We start from the raw sequence: 27,294 nt of genomic DNA on the forward strand, positions 1-27,294 counted from the left end.
CGCGGCGTTTGTACGCAGAGTCCGTACACGGTACGGGACTCGTTACGCAAATAGCGTAAAAGGTACATAGAGTGAATAAAAACACCTACCCCTTGCCATTGATTTCAGTACTCTTTGATCAGCTCCGGTCTGCCGTTATCTTCTCCAAGATCGATCTTAGAGGGGCTTACAATCTCATCCGAATAAGATCTGGGGATGAGTGGAAGACGGCTTTCAGCACACAGTCAGGACATTATGAATACCTGGTGATGCCGTTTGGGCTGTCAAATGCTCCTGCGGTATTTCAAGATCTCATTAACGACGTCCTTCGTGACTTTCTTGGAAAGTTTGTAGTCGTTTATTTAGACAACATTTTGATTTATTCTGAGTCTTTTGAACAACATATTACCCATGTGCGACTGGTCCTTCAGAAATTACGGGGAAATCATTTATACGCCAAACTGGAGAAATGTGATTTCCACATCACAGAAGTGTCCTTCCTGGGGTATATTATTTCTCCTAAGGGGTTTTTCATGGAACCTAAGAAACTCCAGGCCATCCTAAATTGGGCACAACCCACGAACTTAAAAGCAATTCAGCGCTTTTTAGGGTTTGCAAATTACTATAGGCGTTTAATTCATACCTTCTCTGATTTGGTTGCTCCTATAGTAGCATTGACTAAAAAAGGAGCGGACCCTTCCAATTGGTCGCCTGAAGCCAAGTCTGCCTTTCTGTCCTTAAAGCAGGCCTTTGTTTCAGCTCCAGTACTCAGACACCCTAACCCGTAGCTCCCCTTTATTGTCGAGGTAGATGCCTCAGAGGTTGGAGTGGGGGCTATCCTTTCTCAGGAAGAACCGGAGTCTCAGGAATTACACCCATGTGCCTTCATGTCCAGGAAATTCTCCTCCGCAGAATCCAACTATGATGTTGGTAATCGAGAATTGTTGGCAGTTAAATGGGCTTTCGAGGAGTGGAGGCATTGGCTGGAAGGAGCTAGGCATACCATTACGGTGTTTACTGACCACAAGAACCTGCAGTATATTGAGTCTGCTAAACGGCTTAATGCCTGACAGGCACGTTGGGCGCTGTTTTTTACTCGTTTCAGGTTTATTATCACCTTCAGGCCCGGTTCCAAGAATACGAAAGCTGATGCCCTGTCACGTTGTTTTCTTCCGGTTCACAATAACCATCCGGCTACTACCCCCATAGTTCCATCGTCTGTCATCCGGGCAGGCCTCACACAGGATTTATTTACACAGCTAGTCCAGCATCAGCAGCAGGCTCCCAAAGTTACTCCTGCAGATCGTCTCTTCGGCCCTGAATTTCTGAGAGGCACTGTTCTAGCTGAGTTTCATGATAACAAAGTTTCTGGTCATCCGGGTATCACTAAGACCTTCGAGTTAGTCTCTCGCTCAGTGTGGTGGCCTAATCTTTCTAAATATGTATGGGAATTTGTCCGTTCCTGTCAGGTTTGTGCTCAGCACAAGGTATCTCGATCGTTGCCGGTCGGGGAACTCATACCTTTGACTGTTCCTCTCAGGCCATGGTCACATATATCCATGGATTTCGTGGTGGACATTCCTCTTTCAGCCGGATTTCGAGTCATTTGGGTGGTAGTAGACCGTTTTAGTAAGATGGCCCACTTCATTGCTCTTCCCCGATTACCCTCTGCTCAAGGGTTGGCAGTTTTGTTTCTCCGCCATGTGTTCAGGCTCCATGGTTTACCCAGGGATATTGTCTCTGATCGGGGACCGCAATTCATCGCCCGTTTCTGGAAACGTTTTTGTGCCTCATTAAATATGAAACTCGCTTTAACATCTGGGTACCATCCACAGTCTAACGGACAGACTGAACGTGTTAATCAGTCATTAAAACAGTATTTACGGTTATATTCGGCCAAACTTCAGAATAATTGGTCTGAATTTCTTCCTTTGGCCGAGTTTGCCTATAATAACTCTTGTCATTCTTCCACCAAGGAGTCCCCATTCTTTTCGGTCTTGGGCTTTCATCCTAGAGCCAATTCTTTTTACCCTCATTTTCCAGTCTCCTCGTTGACCTTAACTTCCCGTCTCAGAATGATTTGGAAAAAGGTGCACCTTGCCCTTAAGAAGGCTGCCTTACGAGAAAAAAAAAAATTCTGATAGGTTCCGACGCCCCTGCACTTTTAAGGTGGGAGATAAGGTGTGGTTGTCAACCCACAACATCAAGCTCCGACAACCCTCGGCTAGATTGGGACTCAAATTTATTGGACCGTTCCTTATCGTTAAGTAGGTCAACCCAGTTGCTTTTCGGCTATGCTTGCCTAAATCACTTAAAATTGGCAATACTTTTCACTGTTCCCTTCTGAAGCAGTATATTGCTTCCAGGAGATTCCCTCGGAAGACTTCCCAGGGTAGACCTCCGGTGGATGTTCAGGGGCAACAAGAGTTCTTGGTGGAGAAGGTTTTAGATTCCAAGGTTTCTCGGGGCTGGCTTTATTTATTGGTTCACTGGAAAGGCTATGGTCCGGAGGAAAGATCTTGGGTCCTGGATAAGGATCTACATGCCCCTAAACTAAAGAGATTATTCTTTCAGGAATTTCCTCAGAAACCCGGCTTTAGGTGTTATTTAACCCCTCCTCAAGGGGGGGTACTGTAAGGTGCCGCTGTCCACGGCGCCGCTCGGTCTGTTTCCGAGCGACGCTCATGACCGCCGCACCTCCTTCCCTGCCCGCCCGGCGCCTAGCAACGCTGGGACGCCGTGCGCGCTGAGCCGCCGGGTCCCTAGCAACGCTAAAACGCTGTGCGCGCTGAGCCGCCGGGTCCCTAGCAACGCTAGGACGCCGTGCGCGCTTAGCCGCCGGACTCTTAGCAACGGGGACGCCACTGACTACCGCGTTCCCCGTTGCTTCCTGCCAATCATTACACCTGTTAGCTCTGGTCGTGCAGCAGGGCAGCTGCACGACATTACTAATCAGGCTTCGCTGCAGCTATTGGAGGGTTCCCTGTTAAATTCTCCCTCACTACCTGGCACAGACGCCGGTGATAGCTTCCTGTATGCTGTTCCTGCCTGGTAACGTCTGTTCCTGGTTTAGCTGTATCTGGTCGATCCTGCTCCCTGTGCTCCCGTGTCCTGGAGTTCTGAAGCCGGTCCTGGGAATCCTTCCTGTCCAAAACTAACCTGTTGCAGTCACCCTTGGGTTCTCATTACTTGGGGTTCTCTCCCGGTTTGTGAGTAGCGGCTTCTGCCGCGAGTTGCGGCCTAGGCCGCTTAATCCTTGTATTACCTTCGTGTTGGTGGTTTTTGCGGAGGTTTCCGCTTTTCACTGTCCTCCCCAGAACTCGGCGGTGCCGTGTGGGGGAACGGACAGTGGTATCTTTTGTTGTTCTTTTCCTTTGGTGGCGTGCCGCACATATATTTAGTTTCAGGGTAGTTAGTAGCCCCTAGCTTTTGTTTGTTTTAGTTAGAGGTCCCCTTGTTATTATCCTGTCTCGGTTCACGCTTTGTCTCATGCTAAGACCTGGGGGCATCGGAGTTGGGCAGACCTAATCTGCCCTTCAAACGCGGCTGCCGTGGGCCCAAGAAACCATAGTCACTCAGGCGTGAATTGACCACACGGGTAAGACAACGGAGGTAGGGTGCTAGGGGCTATTCTCGTACCACTCCTTAGTTCAGTGTCGCGTCCTGGTGCTCTGAACTCACCTCGCAACATCTCTCCAGTTCTGAGCATCAGGAACGTAACAAGGATACCCATAGACTCTGAACTTGTACGCCAAATAGCCAACAGTGGGAGGTATTTTCGGTATAGGTATATTTGAGGAAGCAAGACCATGTGGGTTGGAGAAGTTTCACCAGGGTATTGTGCTCATATCATCCAGCCTGATACTTGTACTGAGCAGATGGGAGAACTAGGGATTGGGTTTTTCACTTGGAAAGTTTGTAATATGGTAATGTCATATTCTGTCCCATATGTTCTCCCCGATGATGCCTATTTCATATGTGGGAGGAAGGCATATAAGTGGCTTGCCCCGAACTCAGAGGGATTGTGTTATGTTGGAAGAGTGTTGCCAGAGGTCATGACCATAACCCATGATAAGATGAAAGATGTTCATCGCAGTGCTCAGGCTCCTTATACTCATACTCACTATGAACACATCGTCAAGAGACACCTCATAGATAGGACAGAGCACGTAGCCTCTGATTTGATCCACGAATCCACCGGGATTCAATTCCTTCTCGCATTAGACATCACCCGTACTGCCAAAGGAATTATAAATTATAGGTATATCCATGCGCTAGCGAACCTGATAGATAATATCACTGAGATGTATGACGACACCTTCAGGTATACGGGTAGGGAGTTGCAAGCTTACAAGACAGAACTGATCCAGCATAGGATGGTCCTCAATTATATCACAGCCGTGACGGGTGGGTACTGTGTCACTTTGGCAACTCAATATGGTGTGAAGTGCTGCACGTATATTACAAACAGCACTGACGACCCCACAGAGATTATCAATCAAAAGATGGATGATATATTGCAGTTGAAGTGGGAGTTCCGGAGGAGACACAACCTTACCCTGACTGCTGTGAGTAATGAACTGACCGGCTGGGTCTCATGGTTGAACCCACGAAATTGGTTCTCAGGATTAGGAGAGTGGGCTCAAAATTTTATTATGAGTGTGGGAAAGTTTCTCCTTTGTATCCTGGGAGTCGTCATAATTATTGGCTTGATATTTAGGTGTGTTCGAATTTTAACTCGGCACAAGCACGGCACAAAATTGATGAGTCTAAGGAGCGGGGGCATGGTTACAGCAGCAGATTTAATTTACGACTCATCCATAGAGACAGTGTTATGATAAGGATTGCAAATGAATTCCATGGCCTGTTTCTTTCACCCGTTTTTCCTTTGTCTCCCCCTCTGCCCAGATACACCGATCCGGAAAAGACGTCGACCCTACCCAAGAATGATTATGAAAATGTTATGTGAATGTATTTTAGATATGTGTCTTATCTTCATCTCTACAACCTTCAGTTAATGACACACATAGTCCACTGGTGATATCCACATATACTAGCACTCACATATGTTCCCCCTCCATGTATCATCAACTAAATGTGCACCCCATTTGTTGGAACAAGAAGCCGAAAAGAGCTCGGTAGTGTTTGTTGGCCCACTTACAGACCCTTAATATGGGATAAGAAGGATTTAATACTTCGCAATACCTCGAAGCTTATCTAGAACATATACGGCACGATGATGCATGCCCCTCAGACATGGATTCATACATACATGCTTTTTACTATCCCACTAGGTCATACATTTCCCGCCTACAACTCTCCTCCTACCATCCAATCATCTGTAGATATTGTATTGATATTTTTCTGTTTAGTGTTTAGATAGTGGCAGTTATTGTTGACTGCCAAAGGGTGGACTGTTAAAGTCGAAAAATATTATAGAACACGCAGCACGTATAAAATACACACACATGCCCACTGCACGTGCACTTGTTCCGCCGTGTGCCGTGCGTGCACATATCCGCAATTTGCGTATGGTCGCTCCCGCGGTCCTGCGCGTGGTATGGGTATTTACGGCGGAGTTTGTGAGCGCATGGAGGGCTATCAAAACATTACATATTTAATCCAAATAGTGAACATTGTATACATAGTCCCCCTGCACCACATCAGCAAGTATCAACAGTTTAAATGATTCCAGGACAAAGGGATTCACCTTTGCATGATAGGAGGGGACAGACTAAGGTTATAAGGTGGTGTCTGGTATCCAGCTGTAGGGTATTTTAAGGGTAACATTCCGGTGTTGGTTTGAGGAAGATCGCATGTTCCTATGTATAGTTATGTGCAGAAGCAGAATATAGATAAAAACTGTATTTACTGTATATTATGTATGCGGCGGGAATCCAGAGGAGACCACCCACAAGAGTACATGGGATCTCAGCACATTTTAAAGAAAAACATGACTGCAAAACGTCTGAATTAGCCTCATTCTGTGGTATCCAAGCAATACTAGGGAACTGGAGAAAAGGTGATATTGAGGAAAGCCTTGCCCGGACCGAGATGAGGAGCATATTCAATCTGGGCACTTTGAAACCTAAAGGTCTTAATCTAGAATTTGAGACCAAATGGATCCTTTAAGAACAGCCAGACCATCTGGATTCCTTTTCAAAATCTCCCAAGGACTCCTTTTAGTTCTGTGCTACGCACTCTCTCCTTTTTGCACCTACAGATAAATATTCTGCTATCTGCTAGTTCTCCCATTGTTGTCTATTCAGCGGGATAAATAATGCCCTTAACTACTCCATGCCTTTTTAATCTGTTTACGTATATATATTTATTATTAGGGGCACCTGTACTTATAATCGGTGTATTAGATTTTCATTTATGTATCTGCTTTTAAACATTATTTTATTTTTGTCAGTCCTGCTTACTCAATTTTGCCCCTCCATTTGATTCTTTTATTCTGTCATTCATATATTATACTTTTGTTGTCCCTTTGTCCATTATGCATTACATGCTTCACACTTTTTTTCCAGTGGAACGCATAGCCGTTCTCTGCGCTTCACACACAGGAAGGATCCCGATTCCGGGGTTGGTGGAACGCATCCACGTCACTTCCTGTCTGTGCGGTTCACAGTATGACTGCATACACGTCACTTCCGGGAGCGCGAGCATGTTGCGGAGGTGCTTGCTTGCGCTCCCATATATATGAAAATATTTAACGTACACAGTGTCAGTTTAAGGCATCCAATCTGTGTAATGGAATGAATTTTAGCTATGCTTCTCACGGTCCAGCGGGTTCCTTTGTCCGGGTGGAATGCATGAGCGTCACTTCCGGCACTCCATGCGTTCCACTGGACAGGAAGTAACTTATCCACCATTTTATACCTTTTAAAAAACGTTTCAAATAAGTTTTAAATATGGTATATTATTACTATCTTAATGCTTACTCGCTAAATATTTATTTCTGTATGTTTATTGCTTAATAGAATCGGTCTTATGTATGCAATTGCACAATGTAACCCCACCCCCATCACATGACTTCCTGTTGGGGGGTATAAATATCTGTACCAGTGCCCTCATCACACACCTTGAAAAAGACTTTTATGTCGAAACGCGTTGGTGTGAGGGCCAGGACCACCAGTGATCAGTCAGGACGGTACTAGCTAAGGTGAGGATAATCCGGACTCTTTTACATCTTGCACCCATCTTTGCAAATACCTCCCCTGTTTTGACCACTGGTCCTTTGCCAGTTTTTTACTTTTTTTAATTTCTTTGTGTTCAATAAATTTTTTGGTGTGTTAATACTTCATTTCTGAATTATTGACACTCGGCTTTCCTCCCCATACGTACACCGCCACCCATGAGAGGAGTGGAATTGGGGATCCAGGATATCTAGGACCATCCCAAAGATACCTTTACATACAGGTCTCAACACCTTTGAGTGTGAGTTGGGTACGCCCATTTCTCATGTATCATCTGTCCCGTTTAAGTGTGAGTGACTCTGAGTGATATAACTGGATTTATAAAAATACCAGTCCAAGGGAAAGATACCTTTATGCACTTTTGCCCTCCTTGTATGGATATGAGTATGGTACGCACCAAATCATCAGTTTAGCATAAAGGTCACTCATTATTCTAACAGTCACATGACCACGTGTTGTTACGTACGTACTACACTATCAGTCGTTCTCTCTTTTTCATCGCTGAGAAAATATCCCGATCAAGCGCTATCTCTGTGAAAAAAAGGAAGAAAGAAGAGGAAGGACGAACAACGAAGGATCAAAGATACCTTTACATGCAAGATCGACCCTGATTTAACGTGAGTAAGGTACGCATTAAATCACCACCCATTCCGAGCACCTCCACTCCTACACCATCACCTATAGAAAGGATGAAAACTCTGGATCACTAACCCCTAGAGCCACGTTGAATATACTCCATCACTTATCTGTATCTAGTGATCTCCTGCCTTCACGAACTTATTACACTATCAGTTGCTCCTCTGTCCCATTTTTTCCTTGTCCCAAACCACGAGGATAAGAACTTTCCATCTCGGAGAAGTGGGAGAAAACAGAAAAAAGAATTAAGAAATCAAAGATACCTTTATACGCGGGATATACCACGACTCCATGTGAGTACGGTACGCATCGAGTCTTCTTGTACCCAACATTTCCGTTTTGAAAAAGAACTGCAGCAAGGACCAGAACTGGGTCATAGACCGATTGATTGAGAACTCACAATACTTTATCACTGTTCATTGTTGTTGGATGAGCGCAGAAGGGATTCCTCATTTTTTTGTGCACCCACAAGAGCAGTTGAGAAAGACATCGCCCACCTTTTCAAATCAACCTATGACCTCTCCTGTACTGTAAAGATGCATCCCTGTGTCCAATGGACAAAGGGAATACAGTATCCATTGTATTGCTTTTGGAAGTATTGTATAAAAAGCCTGTTGCTGACTGGCCGGTCAGAAGACTCTCAACGCTATCTACCTGATTAGCGGAGGACTGGACCAGGAAGCGCATGCGAATATTCTCACGTATGTCCATTGACTGTAGCCATTTACTCTGTTGTATTGTAGTGCATAATTTGTATTGTTAAACCCCCTTTCAGATATATTACTCTGTGGTGTCGGAACCCAGTGATTAACTACAAATCGGTGTTGTGTCCTCTTTTCCCTGCTAGGGTTTAAAGTGGATTACATCTCCTAACTGTAGAAGGTTTTAAAGTGTATTAATTGAGTGTGTAAGCGCTGCGTGTACTTAGTACCCCCAGCGCGGCGTTTGTACGCAGAGTCCGTACACGGTACGTGACTCATTACGCAAATAGCGTAAAAGGTACATAGAGTGAATATTAAGTTTAGCGGCCGTAACGGCTCCATGGTAAAGGTGTGTTTAAAGGTATAGCTTTATGGTTTAAGATAGTATTGACATTATCAGAGATTTACACCATTGTTTTTTTTAAATTTGGTTCCTTTTACTTACTATTTTGAACATAGCATTGATAATTGACTGTGTTTGTATGAAACCTGTCCTGACCTGGAATTGTTGTTGGATTACTCTATTTGTCTTTATTACTTTCACTGTGGTTTACATTAAAACAACTGCTGACATACTGTACTTAGTTAGCAGTGTTATCATTATTTGTTAACATTTATCCTCTGTCACACATCAAGGTGTTAGCCCACTTACCATGTCCATCCCCTGGCCATCTGCAACATACTTGGGTACTGCACCATCAAAAGTCAACAAACAGTCTCGCTGCATGTGTGAGGCCATATTGGATCTCTCAGTCCTACCAGTTCTCAGCAGAAATGCTCACATAAACAACTCAGTCTATGGTCTATGACAGCACCCTATTTAATCCAGCTCTGGTATTTGGCCCACTGCCAGAACATGTTTCCTTACAGAAGGAAATTGTTGGCTCAGGGCTTCAGTGGCATCCTACTGATTTCTTGTTTATCAATTGTGATATCCTTGTACTCAGCACCATCCAGTACAAGTGCTCTGCTGTTTCCAGTCCCTGAAAATACCTGTGTGCCTGTCTTCACCACCTGCCTCTGGTTCCTTAGTATTTGCCCCTGCAGCTTTTCATTTGTTCTGAGTGTCCCTCCAATACTCCCGGTATCTTCAGCTATATAAGAGGTCATCAATTTACCTGCTACATGACTATTTAGAGACAGGAATCCCTTTTTTTAGCATCTTCTGGCTGGGGCTTTTTCTGTGTCTCATAGGACCCAGTTCCAATGCTGAGGACCAGGGTGTGGAATCAAGGTCTGTGTGACTGTGGCAGTTCTGGGTTCCCATTTCTGGTTTTCAGGTGCTGAGTTCTAGTTCCGGGTTCCAGGTCTGGGATCAGGTTGAGCTTCCAGGGTGGTGTAGCTGAGGGCAGTTAGTAATTCTGAGTTTGTCATTGCTGATTTCCAGTTCTGACTCCAGGCTCACTTCTTTCCAGTTCTGACTCCAGGCTCACCACTATATTGTACTCAGGGGCTAAAGTGGGGGGAACGAGGTGGAACTGAGTTCCACCACCTGTAATTGTAGGTGGAACTAGTTCCACCTCCTTCACGGCCTTGCCCAGTAAATCCATAACGTACATAAGCAGTACCACTGTGTAGCATAACGTGAATAAAGGGCATTACTGAGTGACGTAATGTGAATAAGGGGCACTACTATGTGGTGTAATATGAATTGGGCACATGCAATGTAATGGGAATAAGATCGTGCTACTGTGTGGCGTAATTTGAGTTAGGGGTACTATTGTGTAACCACGCTTCGCCTAATGTGAGGTGGGGGGGGGGTAGGTGGCAGGGGAATGAGTTCCACCACTTCTCCAGGACCACTTTAAGCCCTGATTGTACTGATTTTCTGTGGTGTGGTTGCCTGAGTTTCCAGTAGTGGGTTCCAGCCCTGAGTACTGGATCAGGTCATGGGGTGGAGTGCACCATGGGGGTCATTCCGAGTTGTTCGCTCTGTAAATTTCTTCGCATCGCAGCAATTTTCCGCTTAGTGCGCATGCGCAATGTCCGCACTGCGACTGCGCCAAGTAAATTTGCTATGCAGTTAGGAATTTTACTCACGGTTTTTTCTTCGTTCTGGTGATCGTAATGTGATTGACAGGAAGTGGGTGTTTCTGGGCGGAAACTGGCCATTTTATGGGAGTGTGTGAAAAAACGCTACCGTTTCAGGGAAAAACGCAGAAGTGGCTGGAGAAACGGAGGAGTGTCTGGGCGAACGCTGGGTGTGTTTGTGACGTCAAACCAGGAACGACAAGCACTGAACTGATCGCACTGGCAGAGTAAGTCTCGAGTTACTCAGAAACTGCACAGAGATGTCTTATCGCAATATTGCGAATCTTTCGTTCGCAATTTTAAGAAGCTAAGATTCACTCCCAGTAGGCGGTGGCTTAGCGTGTGCAAAGCTGCTAAAAGCAGCTTGCGAGCGAACAACTCGGAATGACCCCCCATGAACGGTTCTTTGTTTGTGGTTACAGTTCTGTATTCTGATACTGCTACTGACCAAAGGATTCCATCCAAACTGCTCATGCTCTCTGGCTTTATATATTCGCTCCATGAACATGAATCTTGTAAACACTTATTTCACCTATGCTGCAATCAGACCCAATAGTCCTGAGACAGAGCTTTAAAATCTCACAGCCATGACACCCTCTGTCAGAAGAAAGTGGTGTTTATCATTTGTAGCTATGCACATCATAATACAAATACAATATAAACATAATACAAATAGTTGTCTATTAAAACCGAGTACTAGTCGCAAATAAGGTAGTCCAATCCGATCGTGTGTTTCCAAAGCACAAAGAGGTATTTATTCCATAACAGAAAGCATAAGTATCACCAATACAATATGCAAGCGCACAGACAGCACTGTCCCAGGCTTCAATAGTTTTTTACATGTCAAAATGAACAAGGCTATGACATCACAACTGTAAACAAGCTATACAATAGAAGTTCGTTATCATAGGGTGAAGGGTCAGGACAGCCCAAGTACTCAATGTGCCATATGTTATATCTTCTGAAGTGAGTTTTTGATCTGCCACACGGATGCCCTCAGGATCTCTCTTGTAGAGTAAAGGGGGGTACTCACGGAGAGATCCATGCTTAAAATCTAAGCAATCTGACTAGATTGCTTAGATTTTAAGCACAGATCACTCGTGTGCACCCCCCTCAGCGATAGCGATGCGCAGCCCCACACATCGCTATCGCCGGTGCTAGATTGGCCTGCATGCAGGCCAATCTAGCACGTCGCTCATTTCACCCGCTGGGTGAAATGAGCGGCCCCTCGTCCTCCCCTGCATCACTCAGCACACATTGCGCTGTGCTGAGCGGCGGAAGAGATATGTGCTGAGCGGTTCGCTCAGCACACATCTCTGCCATCTATATGAGCCTTATCTCTCCTTGAAAGTCCTTTGTCTTCAAGTATCATGGGAGAAGTTGAGTCTCAAGGGCGGGAATACTGTAAACAATACATCTAACTAGCATTCAATTCCTAATAAGTGGATCTGAATATATATATATATATATATATATATATATAGCGTGTCAAGCAGCAGCACTCCACAGTCGATTTGAGGTAAAAAGTTTTTCTTTATTACGGTCCTACGCTGTTTCGGGGGCTAGCCCCGTCATCAGTGACAAACGTTACACACAAACATTGTACAAACTACAGGTATTTATACCCACATAACAAACATTCATTGCATAAAATTGTACTCACCTGTCCTGCACCGCTGTTCCCGCCATGTCCTGCCGCACTCAGTATGAGTCGCCAGAGGCATACGTCAGCAGACAGTGTCGGACAGGAGAGCTAATGGGGAAGCGCATCATGGGCTTTGACAATATAGGGCAGGAACAACAGTTTTTGACAAGAAAAAAATGGATGTTTCAGGTGCCTTAATTGTATAACCTGTCGATATCTTGTTGCAGGTGACTCTTATCTACATCCACATAGTGGAAAGTAGTACACGATCAGACATAGGTTAACCTGCACAACTAGATACATAGTATATATGATCACATGTCCATGTGGTCTTAGCTATGTGGGAAAAACTGACAGAACATTAAGGGAACATATGGCCACACAAAGACTTTCCATCAGAATGGCAAATGAGACAGGGCACAGTGATCAGCCTGTGCCCAGGCATTTTGCCAATACCAGACATGGTCTAGTAACCCTCGCAGTTTGTGCCTTTATTTTTGAGTGCCGCCGACGTTCGATATATATATATATATATATATATATATAGTACTTGGTAATGGCGGCACTCAGCAGACTCATTCAAAGATGCAAAAAGCCTTTTATTTTCGGTCCTACGCCGTTTCGGGGAAACCCCGTCTTCAGGGACAAACAGTACATACAAAAGTGCAAACAGAGAATACTTATATACCCCCCTAAATAGTGCTAACAAGTGCTCATAATGACTAACGTTACTCACCTGTCCGGCGCTGTCATTCCCGCCACGTCTGGCCGCTGTTTGAGCGGGTCTCCTGTGGATGACGTCAGCAGTCAGCGCCGGACAGCGTGAGCCACCAGAAACAATCAGTGCGGGTGTTGCTAAGCAACTCCTGTACATAACAACAAGATAAACAGAAGTTGAGAATACATACACATGAAAGATAAAAACGGATCCCTAACTGACATTAACAACATACATATACTACAATACATATACTACAATTAAAATAGAAAGGGATTGGTTCCACTGGAGAGTAGACCCGCTCGAACAGCGGCCAGACGCGGCGGGAATGACAGCGCCGGACAGGTGAGTAACGTTAGTCATTATGAGCACTTGTTAGCACTATTTAGGGGGGTATATAAGTATTCTCTGTTTGCACTTTTGTATGTACTGTTTGTCCCTGAAGACGGGGTTTCCCCGAAACGGCATAGGACCGAAAATAAAAGGCTTTTTGCATCTTTGAATGAGTCTGCTGAGTGCCGCCATTACCAAGTACTGTTACAGGAGTGTTTATTCCCTGGATGGCACCGCAGCAAGTATCTGCTACCCACAAGTGAGTGCCGAGCCTTTCCAAATGCTATATATATATATATATATATATATATATATACACACACACACACACATGTAATCCCTTTCAGGGATTAATGTCAGAAATTAATGCCCTTCCATCCCCTATCAAATTCACGTACACTTGTGAAGAGAGGGAAGCTAATTTTCTAGACGTGAAAATTGTACTCATTGAGGGTTGTATTTCTACTGAAATCTTCTCCAAACCCACCGACAGGAACACATTATTGATGGCCTCCAGCCATCATCCCAAGCCGTTGAAAAAGGGAGTATCCCTGTCCCAGATGATGCGGGTAGATCGCATCACAAGTGACAGTGAAAAGATCCCTGCCCTTCAAGATAATATGATTCTTAAATTTTTACAGAGGGGTTATGATAATTCAGTTTTGCAGTCTCAAAAACAACAGGTGCTACAGATGTCTAGGGAGCAGCTGTTACATCCAATAAAAAAAGATTCTAGTAATATTCTTCCCTGGGCCACTGATTTCTCAACGGCTAGTCCGATCATCCGCAGGGCTTCAAAGGCCTTGTGGCCCATAGTGGCATCGGACCCAGAATTGCCATCATTTAAAAACATCAAACCCATTGCTGCATTCAGGCGAGGAGCCAATTTACGTGATAAAATTGTTAAAACCGACATCACTGGGATGGGCAGTTTACCTGTTGCTAATATTAAAAAAAAAGCCCCGGGGTGCTACCGTTGCCCTAAGTGTACAACGTGTAATTACATGGTGTCCTGTAAAGAATTTCAACATCCACACAGGAACTTTAAATTCTCTATCAGACAGGAAATTACCTGCAGCACCTCATTTGTGGTGTATGCCATTGTTTGCCCATGTGGTCTTTTCTACATAGGGCAAACCACACGCAAATTTAGCGAACGTATGGCAGCACACCGTTCTGCCATCAAACTGATCCTGGAGGGTAAACCTGTTGACCAGCCGGTGGCCCAGCACTTTAAAATCGCAGGCCATCCTCTTAGTTCCCTAAAATATTTCGGTATCGAACATGTTCCATTATCTATGAGGGGAGGGGATAGAGCTAAGATCTTACTAGAGAAGGAGACTCGTTGGATTTTAAAACTAGATACGTTTTGGCCTCGTGGCCTGAACGATAAGATTAATTGGAATACACTTGGCTAGACACTATGTGCCTGTTATCAAATATTTATTCAAATATTTATGCATTCCTATAAAAGTATTGGTGATGTTGAACCTATGTAGCTTTTAGCTTCTATATTCATATAGTTAAGTCCCAATGCTATAAGGTTTATCAGTATTGGGTCATTTGTTTCCAGCTATTAGAAGTTTGGTTCCCCTGCTTGGATATACCTCTGGGTTACAGGGTAGTGATTATAATGGTTTTTTTCCTTGTGACCCTATTCGTACATTAATGTTATTTTCTCCATCCGCTCTGCAATTCCTATGTACATCATTGGTTATTTGTCTTTGTTTTTCAGACTGAACGTGCATTAGATCACCGCCCTCCCCCTCCGGTCGCAAGTTCCCAGGCTATGGAGGAAGCTTGGTCGGCCTCCTGTGAAGCGCAGCGGTGACGAGGTGAGCCGCAAACATCAGCTCGCCATGGCAACCAGTGACGCGCTGACCGGAAGTGACCCGGCGGCTTCACTTCCGGAAGCCGGGACGCGTGGAGAGGCGACGGCGGGGAGCACTTCAGCGGGTATTTAGGTGGGGTAAGTGTTTTATGTGTGTCTTGTCCAATATTTGGTGGTGTTGTCTGCTTGAGGAAAGGGCTGCTGCCCTGAAACAGCTGTCGTTTTACAATACACTTCAATTCTGTATTCATTGCGTCCAGTGCCATTTTCTTTTGGAGTATATATATATATATACACACACACACACACACACACATATATATACACACACACACACACACACATATATATATATATATACACATATATACACACATATATACAAGAAAATACCCTTATCTTGCACCAGACTTGTAAATTAGCTGCAGCTCTTGGAAGAACCTCTGTTGGTAGGGACCAAAAGAAATAAATAAACATGAACACAATACCAGAGTGCACTTTCACGTAATGGAATAAAATTAAATTATATTTCAAATATTTAAAAAACTACACTTAACTGTAAATAGAGATGGTGATTTTGATTAAGTATGGATATGGCTTGCTTATAGATATGCCGCTCTTCTTATGTTGCCGATCCAATTCTGTATTGGCTAGAGAGACAATCCTGTAGAGATGCCCTCAAACCAAAAAAAAGAGAATTACCAAGAAAAAGGCCAGATGGCCAATTATTAAAAGATATCAGATTTATTCACAATATTAAAATATAATTCATTATACTTTTAGGCACAATGTTTTGACATACATAAATGAAATAAAATCAGTGGTCCACAGCCAATCCAGAAGAGATGTTGTTATAACCTTCCTCCACCTTATTCAGGTGTGAGTTCAGGGAAGGGCCTTCACAGGATTGGGTTATAGACTCTATGATGATAAACCCTACGTGTTTTATCCTGAGGACTTCTTCACGGGTAGGTAACTTAACAGGAGGCATTTCTGCTGGGAATAATAATTCCTCATCTAACTTTGTCCAATAAAGGAATTATACATCCAATGTTATAAAATCAGAAAAAGGATAAAAAAGGCAAGTACCAAATAACCTCTGTCCAATTATTACCAGTAAAAAGATTTGGAACCCAATGATATATAATCCATAAAGATCTAAAGGATATGAGACAGGGTGTAAAATATCCAAAAATTTTCAGGACTTGACCTTCTTGGGATTTCTAGGCAAAATGTGACCTCCTTCGACACCTTATAGCCAAAGTATATGCTGGATATAATTAATCCTAGTATAACACTCTACATATATATAGTTGGAGAGGAACCCAGATGAATAGTAATTCATTTATGGTTCTCTCTCCTGGATAAACACAGCAAGGTTCCCAGCTTCAGAGTAATATATATATATATATATATATATATATATATATATATACATATGTATACATATATACATATATATATATACATACACACACATACATATACTTGCAGTGTCCAATAAAATGGGGGTGCACTCTCCATTACCACCTTTTTTCAGATACATTTTTTATTTCAGTCGAGGTCTGGCTTTGAAGTAGTCGACGTTTCGATCCAACACAATGGATCTTTATCAAGACAAGCTTCAGTCATGAACAATGAAAAATACATCCATAAAACTGTAAAGAAATACAAAACACAAAAAGAAACAGACTCAGTCTCCCACACACATTATTTCAAGTAGCATAAACGCAATACTTGCCATAGGAAACATGATGATGTCACTAAATAGAGTAAATAGACTAAATAGAACCAAAAATACCCTTTAAGTGAGTAAAAAGGAGAAATACTAGGCTTAGAGGTACAAACCACACCAATACTGACACCAGTGATCGCCGTAAGCAGCCAATACAGGAATATTCACACCAACAAGCAACTGGCTCACTTTATGCCAGATCGGACTTCTAGATAACCCTTTAGAATACATCACAATCACTGGAAAAAGAAATATATTATATATCACAATTAGAGCCATATACTGTACCTGTCACCAGACTAGTCACAGAAAGTAAATTACTCACAAAGCATAATAACAGCTAGTTCTTTCCAGTATGTCTACAGCTCCACACATCACGCAGTAATCAAACATGTGAAAAGTCAGAGGGTATAAAACAAAACCACCACCTGCTATACTAGAACAATTAGTCAACTAAATACTCACATATAGGGAGCTAGTCATCCTCAGGACTATACTGGAGCCATGCTGCATACCATCATCCCTCACCTCCTTTTAAACCCCAAGACAGGAAGTTCAAGGTGCCTCCATCGACAACGTCTACCGGGCATCAAAAGCCCACTTGCACATCCATGGATCGTGGACAAGAAGGCACACCGCCAGTGCCATCCACATACAAACAAACTGAGCCACAAACACGTTGACTGAAATACCCAAACACCAGACTCAATGTGAAAAAGCCACCCGCCTCAGTTACCGTAAGCGTCTTGCGTTCCACCTGCCTGAGTCTGTTTCTTTTTGTGTTTTGTATTTCTTTACAGTTGTTTTATGGATGCATTTTTCATTGTTCATGACTGAAGCTTGTCTTGATAAAGATCCATTGTGTTGGATCGAAACGTCGACTACTTCAAAGCCAGACCTCGACTGAAATAAAAAATGTATCTGAAAAAAGGTGTTAATGGAGAGTGAACCCCCATTTTATTGGATACTGCAAGTATACATGTGGTTTCACTCTTACTAGGTGGTTCACCACTTGGACCACCCCTGACTACAATACTTTATTGATGAGAGTTCAGGACTTTTGTGGAGATTATATATATATATATATATATATATATATATATACACACATACATATATATATACATACACACACACACACACATACACACACACACATATACACACACACACACACATATACACACACACATATACACACACACATATACACACACACACATATACACACACACATACCCCATATTTGTTTTCCTGATTTTAGGGGGGCACCAACTCCAGCTAGCCTTCGGGCGGCTGGGATGAATTTATGCCCCTGATTTCGGCATCAGCATTCTGTCAGGATTCTTGTGCCGGTATTCGGACCCCTGGAAAACTGGTATTCAAATGACTTAACATTGTAAAGAAATTCCAGCAGACACTATAATTGTGTGGCTCACCCTGCATCAACTTCAGAATAAGTTCAAAATATTCACAGCACTAGCAAGACAGAAAGTTTGAATAATACTGCTGCTGTTATTTGATGATTACATTGCCTCAGAGTTTCGTTTTTGCAGATAACTTCCTCAGCTATTAAATGAGACAATGTTTTATTGTGAACGCATGCCAGACGTACCATTGCATTTAATTGTTGGACTTATGGACATATACTAATTACTTTAAGCACTGACTTTATAGGCTCATTAAAACTATCCTATATTGTGTACATAATCCAATTAGAATATGTAATCAACAAGAATATTTCAAAAATACATTTAATGTTTTATTTTTCAAATAATAGTAATTTATTAACATATTAAAATAGATTATTTTTTTTTTAAACTGAAAATTGCCTTCATAAAATTGAAGGCTGCTATAACAATTTATCTACAGTCTATTTTGCTGGCCATGTAAAATTAAAATAAACAGATAACCGGCATTCTAATAGATACATTTATCCAACTAATTAAAAACGCAACAATCCTAAATGTTGTTCAATAACAACCAGAGGGGGGGAAAAAAAGACAACTCAATATGCCTTAGAGATGATTATATTAAATATATTACTAGAATTTATTAAATTGATAAAGCAAAATATATATATATCCTACCTCATAAAAGGCTACCGCTACTCCTTACCTCTGAGGGGAATTAAAGTGTTTTGCGCACAAGTAGCCACCAGATGGTGACCAGTAGATCAAATCCAGGGTTGATATGTATGTGTGTGTGTCTCCCCCTCTTTTCCTGTATCCCTTGTCTTTCTATTTTGTCTCTCTCATCCATCTCCTTCTCTATCCCTCTTTTCTCTTTCCGATTCTTTTTATTCACTTTAGTTTTATCTCTCCTTCTATTTTTTCTCCCTCCTTTCTTACTGTCCAATTACTTTCTATCTTATACCTCCATTTTTACTTTTTCCCTTTCATTTTACTATCATTCATCTTGTGTTTGTGTTTGTATGGGGTGGATTAGATTAGGGTTAGAGATAGGGGGGGGGGGGAAATCACTAGAATGCATAAGATATTACAGGCCCACATCAGAAGTCACTGTCACAGCAGCTCCAGGACCCAGAAGAAGATGATGGAGCTGCCACTGCCACCAGGAGAAGGTAAGTGACCACTAGAGATGGTTTGTCAACAGATCATTAAGTCAATGTGTGACAACCAGGTAAGTACTGTGAATGTGAAGTAAGGTGAGTATACAAGTAAGATGGTATACTAATGTAACCAAATTCTGTACCAGGTTATTGTAGTCACTATTCTATATGCAGGTTCGTTGAATCTTCCTCATAGAGGTAAGGAGGATGACTTGATATAGAAAATTGTACCAATAACTTCTCAATTGGGAACTTACTTATTAAAGATTTTCTTTTCAGGGAATTTGCAACAAGTTGACAAACACAAGTTTGTATACTTACATTCAGTTGACAGTTATTATTTTTACAATGAATTACATCAGAAAACATTAAACAGTTTTGAGCACTCTGAAACTCTGTGTTCTGTAGCATCCTTCCACTGAAACAACCTACAGAAACCTGGATCAGAGTTACTGATTGACCACAAACATGCAAGCAATTTAACAATACAGGATTATTTTTATGGTTTACAAAATATGAGTAGATTATGCAAGAGGGCTATGCAGATTTTAATATTATCAATCCTTCTCACTATTAAGGTTATAAGAAATACTTACTTTATGTAACCAATTGTTAATACTAGTCTAACAAGTAATTAAATAAAGACATTTACCAAAAGTACTCTAAAATAGTACAGTTCAGCTTAAATCTGTATGGTGGTGCACTTAGAGAACTATTTAATTCACCTTAGTAGAGATTGAGTCATAGTCTCTATAATGTAAGCTATACTCTAACGCTCAATACTGACAGTAGTAGCATGATTATTGAAATATTAGGCACTTGAACAGTGCAAACCTGGGTTTCTTAGTAGTTTATTTCCCTGTTGCTTATGATGGTTCAGATGACGAACACTAAACTCCTTAAATTGCAATATGTCTCTAAGGTTAAGGTCCCTGCAGTGACTGCTGGCTGAATCCCTTTGCAAAACTCAATTAAAACTCCTTAATAGGCTGATGCAAGCAGAGACCTAGGGCCTGATGTAATGACGTCTGAGTTTGAAGGCTGTGCGAGATGCTGGCCGAACTCAGACTTATTTGCAAAAATCATCTCTTGTAAGTGATTGCACCTTTAAAAAAATGTCCCCATTCAGATGGCATCCCAAACTTGGGCATAAATAAATCTGGCCCCTTATGTAAAATGAAAGGAATAACAATTGAGTAACATGGTGCTGTATAACTGCTGAGTACTATTTCCTTATAGAGCTACTGTATACACCATTGAAGTACTCCATTTTGCTAACAATTAACTCTGTTTACCTGTATAGTTATAGATAAAGTTACTGAACTAAAAATGGGTTTTAGGAAACTGTCTTTCATGGGACTGAATGAATTATTACTGCAGCTAATTTAGATGGACTCATACCTATTCTATCCTGAAATGTAATAACCACACAATTACTTGACTCAAAAGCACTTAGAAAGCTGCAGTCTATGCTTCCTTAGTAAATGTATTATTATTTATTTATTTCTTAACAGTTTCTTATATAGCGCAGCAAATTCCATTGCGCTTTACAACTGGACACAATTAGAAGACAAAACTGAGTAAAAACAAACAGTCATAGAGGTAATAAGGCGCTGCTCACAAGCTTACAATCTATGGGGAAATAGACATTCATACACAAGGATAGGTGCTATCTATTGGATAGTTGTCCACCAGATTGCAAAGGTTTTTGGTGGGCGGCATGATATCACATCCCAGCAGTGATGAACCAGGGTCAGGAGGAAGGGAGAGTGATGAATTAAATATGTGGGTGACATGTGTGGACTGTACTGTGTGGATATAATTGGATAGTAAAGCTATAATGGTTATGTGAGCAGTTCTGGAATTTGATAAGCTTGTCTAAATAGGTGAGTTTTCAGGGAACGCTTGAAAGTTTGAAGACTAGAGGAGAGTCTTAAAGTATGTGGTAGGGCATTCCACAGAGTGGGTGCAGCCCGAAGAAAGTCCTGTAATCGTTCATGGGAGACGTAGATCTTGTGAAGAGCGAAGGGGCCGGGTTGGGAAATATTTTGAGATAAGCAGAGACAGATTGAATGTGGGGAGCAAAGGACAGTTCTGATTCAAGTATGACACCTGGACAGTGAACTTTGGTGTAGGGTTGATTGTAGAATTCTGAAAGGGTGATAGAAATATCAGGATGGTAACTGCTATTGGCTGGTGGAAATATAATTAACTCTGTTTTAGAAATATTAAGTTTGAGGTGGTGAGATGACATCCAAGATAAAACAGCAGAAAGGCATTCAGTGTCCTGGCCCAATACAGATAGAGACAAATCAAGGGAGGATAGGTAGATTTGAGTATCAGGAGGATAGGTAGATTTGAGTATCATCTGCGTACAGATGATACTGCATTCCAAAAGAGCTGATTAGTTTACCAAGAGATGAGGTATAGATTGAGAAAAGCAGAGGACATAAAACTGAGCCTTGTGGTACTCCAACTGAAAGAGGTAACGAAGAGGAGGTGGATTCAGAGAAACAAACACTTAAAAGAGTGATTAGATAGGTAGGATAGGAACCAAGAGATGGCCATGTCCTGAAGACCTAGAGATTGCAGTGTTTGTATGAGAAAAGAGTGGTCAACAGTGTCAAAAGCAGCAGAGAGATCTCGAAGAATAAGTAGTGAGTAATGGCCTTTAGACTTCGTAGTGACCAGATAATTCACTACTTTAGTCAGTGAAGTCTCTGTGGAGTGTTGGGAGCGAAAGCTTGATTGATGTGTGTCAGGATTCTGATTTTGTCTGTTCCAGGAAGGGGGCACTAGTGGGTTAGTGTTGGAATGACGTATGAAATGTGGAGGCTGCATAAAGTCCTGCGCATATGCACTGATGTTTATTAAACACAAAGGTCACAGAGTAATGATATAGCAATGGATGATAACTTAGAACCGGCAGTAACAGAAATGAAATAATAAGCAGTAACTGAATCCAAGGTAATAATCAAAAGTCTCTGGCAACACAAATATACATTGAAGATAACTTGATGACTGAATGCAAATGGTTTAAAGTAAAACAAAGTCTCTGGTAACATAAATGTAGAATAATTTGGTAACTGGTTGCAAATGGTTTTGTAAACAGAACTCCGGTATTACTTGGAAAGAACACAGTCTTTGTATATAACTCAAGTTCTTATAACTACACAAGACCCAGGCAGGAGACAGTCCCAATGCAGCACGCTTGCACAAGATGGTATGTATTAACAAGGTGCACAGGTTTAGGCAATGAAACAAACACCTGAGGAAAGTCTTTTACTGCTGATGAGCTGTGGCAGGCTGTGGCTGGAGTCTGAAGCGAACAGGAGAAATGCAGAATGATGAATGGAATGAAATGATGAGAGGAACCACGGGGAACTACTGGAGACAGGAACATGGAGAACCACTGGAGAACTTGACACACCAAATGTGACTCATCCGAGGCAATGAGAATGAGCCAGGAACTGGAGTTTATACCCCTTGCTCTGTGATGATTGGATGTTGAATCCCTGTGAGAACACACTCTGCTGAGTTGGGTGCCCAGATCAGCTGAGAGTTAACTGGAGACGATGATTAACCAGGAGAATGATTCTGTAGACAGTTAATGCAATGCACTGCTGGTTGCTGGCTGGGATCAGTAGTGCACCGGGAGTTAATGCTGTTAACTAGAAGCACTTGTGTACTGCAGGCTGCTGGCTGAAACCAGTAATTTACCAAATGATAGTACTGGTTGGGTGGAGCACAGTGAGCTGTAGGCTGCAGGAGACTGAAGACTGGAACTGGAACGCAACTGGAACTGCTGGGACCTGTAGTTCCACAGGTCCAATTCATACTTGCCTACCTGACCCTCTCCATGAGGGAGAAAATGCTCTGTTCCTGGACTCTCCTGGTAATGTATGATTGCCATCACCTGTGGTGAGCTAGTTAATTGATAAGAATGGTGTTTCACCACAGGTGATGGCAATCATACATTACCAGGAAAGTCCAGGAACAGAGCATTTTCTCCCTCATGGAGAGGGCCAGGTAGGCAAGCATGGTCCAATTCACAGGGGATACTCTGAAGACAGAGGACTGAAGCCAGGATCAAATGAAGAGAAAGTGAAGAGGGTTCAGGTAGGGAATTGAGTAGGTCTCTGGTTGAGGAAGCGCATACCATTTCATCTCAGATCTTATCAATCTTGTCCTTGAAGTAGGAAGCAAGATCTTGCACCTTGATAGTGGCTGGTGGGTTGGGTGAAGGATGGTTGAGAAGTGATTTAAATGTATTAAAAAGTAATTTACAGTTAGAGGCTTGAGCAAAGATGAGAGTTTGGAAATATGATTGTTTGGCAGTGTCCAGGGCATTACGACAAGAGTGGTAGACAGTCTTATATGTGAGGAAGTCACTTTGAATACAAGATTTACGCCACTGATGTTCAACTTTACGTGACAGATTTTGTAAGTGTCTTGTTACTTTAGAGTGCCATGGTTGACATCTAGGCCTACGTGGAGTGTGATGGGTAGCAGGAGCCACTCCATTAAGGGCTATCTCTAGAGTCAGACTCAGGTGTGATACAACCATCTCAGAAGAAGTGAATGCAGAAATAGGTGAAAGCAGTTGTTGCAGTGAGGTGGAAAGTTCTTGAAGATTAATTGCATTAATATTTCTGCGGGTTTGAGGAGGATTGGTGGATGTCAGCATCACTGAGTTTGAAGTATTAGAGGAGAGCATACAAGTGAGATGGTTGTGATGTAAGAGAGGGATAGGCGTGTTAGTGAATTCAGAAACTGAGCATAATCTGGTGAATACTAGATCAAGACAGTGGCCCTCCTGATGAGTAGAGGAGTCAGTCCATTGTGAGAGGATGAGAGGGGAGGTTAGAGAGAGTAGATTGGAGGCATGAGCAGTGGATTTTGGAGTATCAATAAATATTCTGTATTGTCTGGCAATGGACCTGGCACCTATCTGACCAGAAGAGTTCAAGGCTATATTAGTCTAAGGGCCGAGATAACTGTCACTAGAGGAGAAAGGGTGCTGCAATCAAACAGTTTCTCTTTATTAAACTGAGATAATTTGCAGCTGGTATGTGGTGTCATGGTGTACTTAATACCTCTATGGATGTTTACTCTGAGTCCACAGATAATGCAAAGACTATCAGGGAGGCTGCTTTTTAATCCTATAAACTGTTCCCCTTGGTGGGTGCTGTCCTCTAAGACACTGCCCTCCTGGCCACCTTATAGGGTGTAGTTCTGCCTTACATCCTGTCTGGAGGGAAGGGAGGATCAGGGCCATCTTTTCATATGGGTTCAGTGGGCAGTTGCCCAAGGTCCCCAGAAGGGCCCTAGGCTGATAGCTGATGGTCCCCTTTTTCCATGGGTACCAGATTTTTGAAAATTGGCACAGGGGAACCAGATACATCTGACCTCAAGGCAGTGGTCCCCATTCGAGCCTGTGAATTTCTCCTAACAGCCAGTTATATCAGGTTACAAGGTTGTCCTGGCCCACAGGGGAACAGGGGAAACCCCCGGTAGGCCCTACTGCCTTGGGGGCCCACTTCCTACTCTAGAGATAAGGTTACAGACTGTGCATTTGAATTATACATTATACATATGTTACCTTATACTGCACAGGGCTATGGTGTGTTCTCCACAGTGGATTGCTGATATTAATCTGGTACATTATCATGCATGAACTAGCTGTATTTACTCTCTCTCTCTCTATATATATATATATATACACTGCTCAAAAAAATAAAGGGAACACTAAAATAACACATCCTAGATCTGAATGAATGAAATATTCTTATTAAATACTTTGTTCTTTACATAGTTGAATGTGCTGACAACAAAATCACACAAAAATTATCAATGGAAATCAAATTAAATAACCCATGGAAGTCTGAATTTGGAGTCACCCTCAAAATTAAAGTGGAAAAACACACTACAGGCTGATCCAACTTTGATGTAATGTCCTTAAAACAAGTCAAAATGAGGCTGAGTAGTGTGTGTGGCCTCCACGTGCCTGTATGACCTCCCTACAACCCACACAAGTGGCTCAGGTACTGCAGCTCATCCAGGATGGCATATCAATGCGAGCTGTGGCAAGAAGGTTTGCTGTGTCTGTCAGCGTAGTGTCCAGAGCATGGAGGCGCTACCAGGAGACAGGCCAGTACATCAGGAGATGTGGAGGAGGCCGTAGGAGGGCAACAACCCAGCAGCAGGGCCGCTATCTCTGCCTTTGCGCAAGGAGGAACAGGAGGAGCACTGCCAGAGCCCTGCAAAATGACCTCCAGCAAGCCACAAATGTGCATGTGTCTACTCAAATGATTAGAAACAGACTCCATGAGGGTGGTATGAGGGCCCGACGTCCACAGGTGGGGGTTGTGCTTACGGCCCAACACCGTGCAGGACGTTTGGCATTTGCCAGAGAACACCAAGATTGGCAAATTCGCCACTGGCGCCCTGTGCTCTTCACAGATGAAAGCAGGTTCTCACTGAGCACATGTGACAGACGTGACAGAGTCTGGGGACGCCAAGGAGAACGTTCTGCTGCCTGCAACATCCTCCAGCACGACCGGTTTGGCAGTGGGTCAGTAATGGTGTGGGGTGGCATTTTTTGGGGGGGCCGCACAGCTCTCCATGTGCTCGCCAGAGGTAGCCTGACTGCCATTACGTATTGAGATGAGATCCTCAGACCCCTTGTGAGACCATATGCTGGTGCGGTTGGCCCTGGGTTCCTCCTAATGCAAGACAATGCTAGACCTCATGTAGCTGGAGTGTGTCAGCAGTTCCTGCAAGACGAAGGCATTGATGCTATGGACTGACCCGCCCGTTCCCCAGACCTGAATCCAATTGAGCACATCTGGGACATTATGTCTCGCTCCATCCACCAATGCTACGTTGCACCACAGACTGTCCAGGAGTTGACGGATGCTTTAGTCCAGGTCTGGGAGATCTCTCAGGAGACCATCCGCCACCTCATCAGGAGCATGCCCAGGCGTTGTAGGGAGGTCATACAAGCACGCAGAGGCCACACACACTACTGAGCCTCATTTTGACTTGTTTTAAGGACATTACATCAAAGTTGGATCAGCCTGTAGTGTGTTTTTCCACTTTAATTTTGAGGGTGACTCCAAATCCAGACCTCCATGGGTTAATAAATTTGATTTCCATTGATAATTTTTGTGTGATTTTGTTGTCAGCACATCCAACTATGTAAAGAACAAAGTATTTAATAAGAATATTTCATTCATTCAGATCTAGGATGTGTTATTTTAGTGTTCCCTTTATTTTTTTGAGCAGTGTGTATATATATATATATATTATAGTTATCAAGGGGCCCAGACCATGCACTCTCTAATGGTTAGCCAAGCCTCTGTGGCAGCTGGCCACACCCCCTCTGGAGATTGGAAACACCCCTAAACATGGGCCCCTACCACTACATTCCCCCGGTGGGCCCTTTATGCCCCAGTCCGACACTGTCGGGTTCTGTCTGCATTAGAGTTTTTGTGAGGATAGACTCCAAAATCTGGGACTCTCCTCTGTCGGTGGATACTGGCACCTTGGTCTACAATGTCCAGAGCCAAAGATATCAGTCTTCCAGCAGGTGGTTCCTGCTTTAGCTCCACATGCCTGGTATGTAGTTTTATATTTTCCTTGGTGGTTTGTAATTGCATTGAAAGTTAAGAAATCTAATTTCAGGAACTGGAGATACTGTATCTGCAGTCAAGCAATCTGAATGATAAGCCCACTCCACTATCCACCCCTTCACAGCATATTAAACATCCCCTACCATCCTGGAAGTCATGTACTGGGACTCGTAATCAGCCCAATGCCCCCTTCTACAGTTTAGTGTTCTCCCTCTTGCCCCATTTGCCACCATCTGTGCAGCAAAGGAGTAATTTCCAAAAACAACTGATCCAGGTCTTA

The sequence above is a fragment of the Pseudophryne corroboree genome, chromosome 1, assembly GCF_028390025.1.
Source record: "Pseudophryne corroboree isolate aPseCor3 chromosome 1, aPseCor3.hap2, whole genome shotgun sequence".
Lineage (NCBI taxonomy): Eukaryota > Metazoa > Chordata > Amphibia > Anura > Myobatrachidae > Pseudophryne > Pseudophryne corroboree.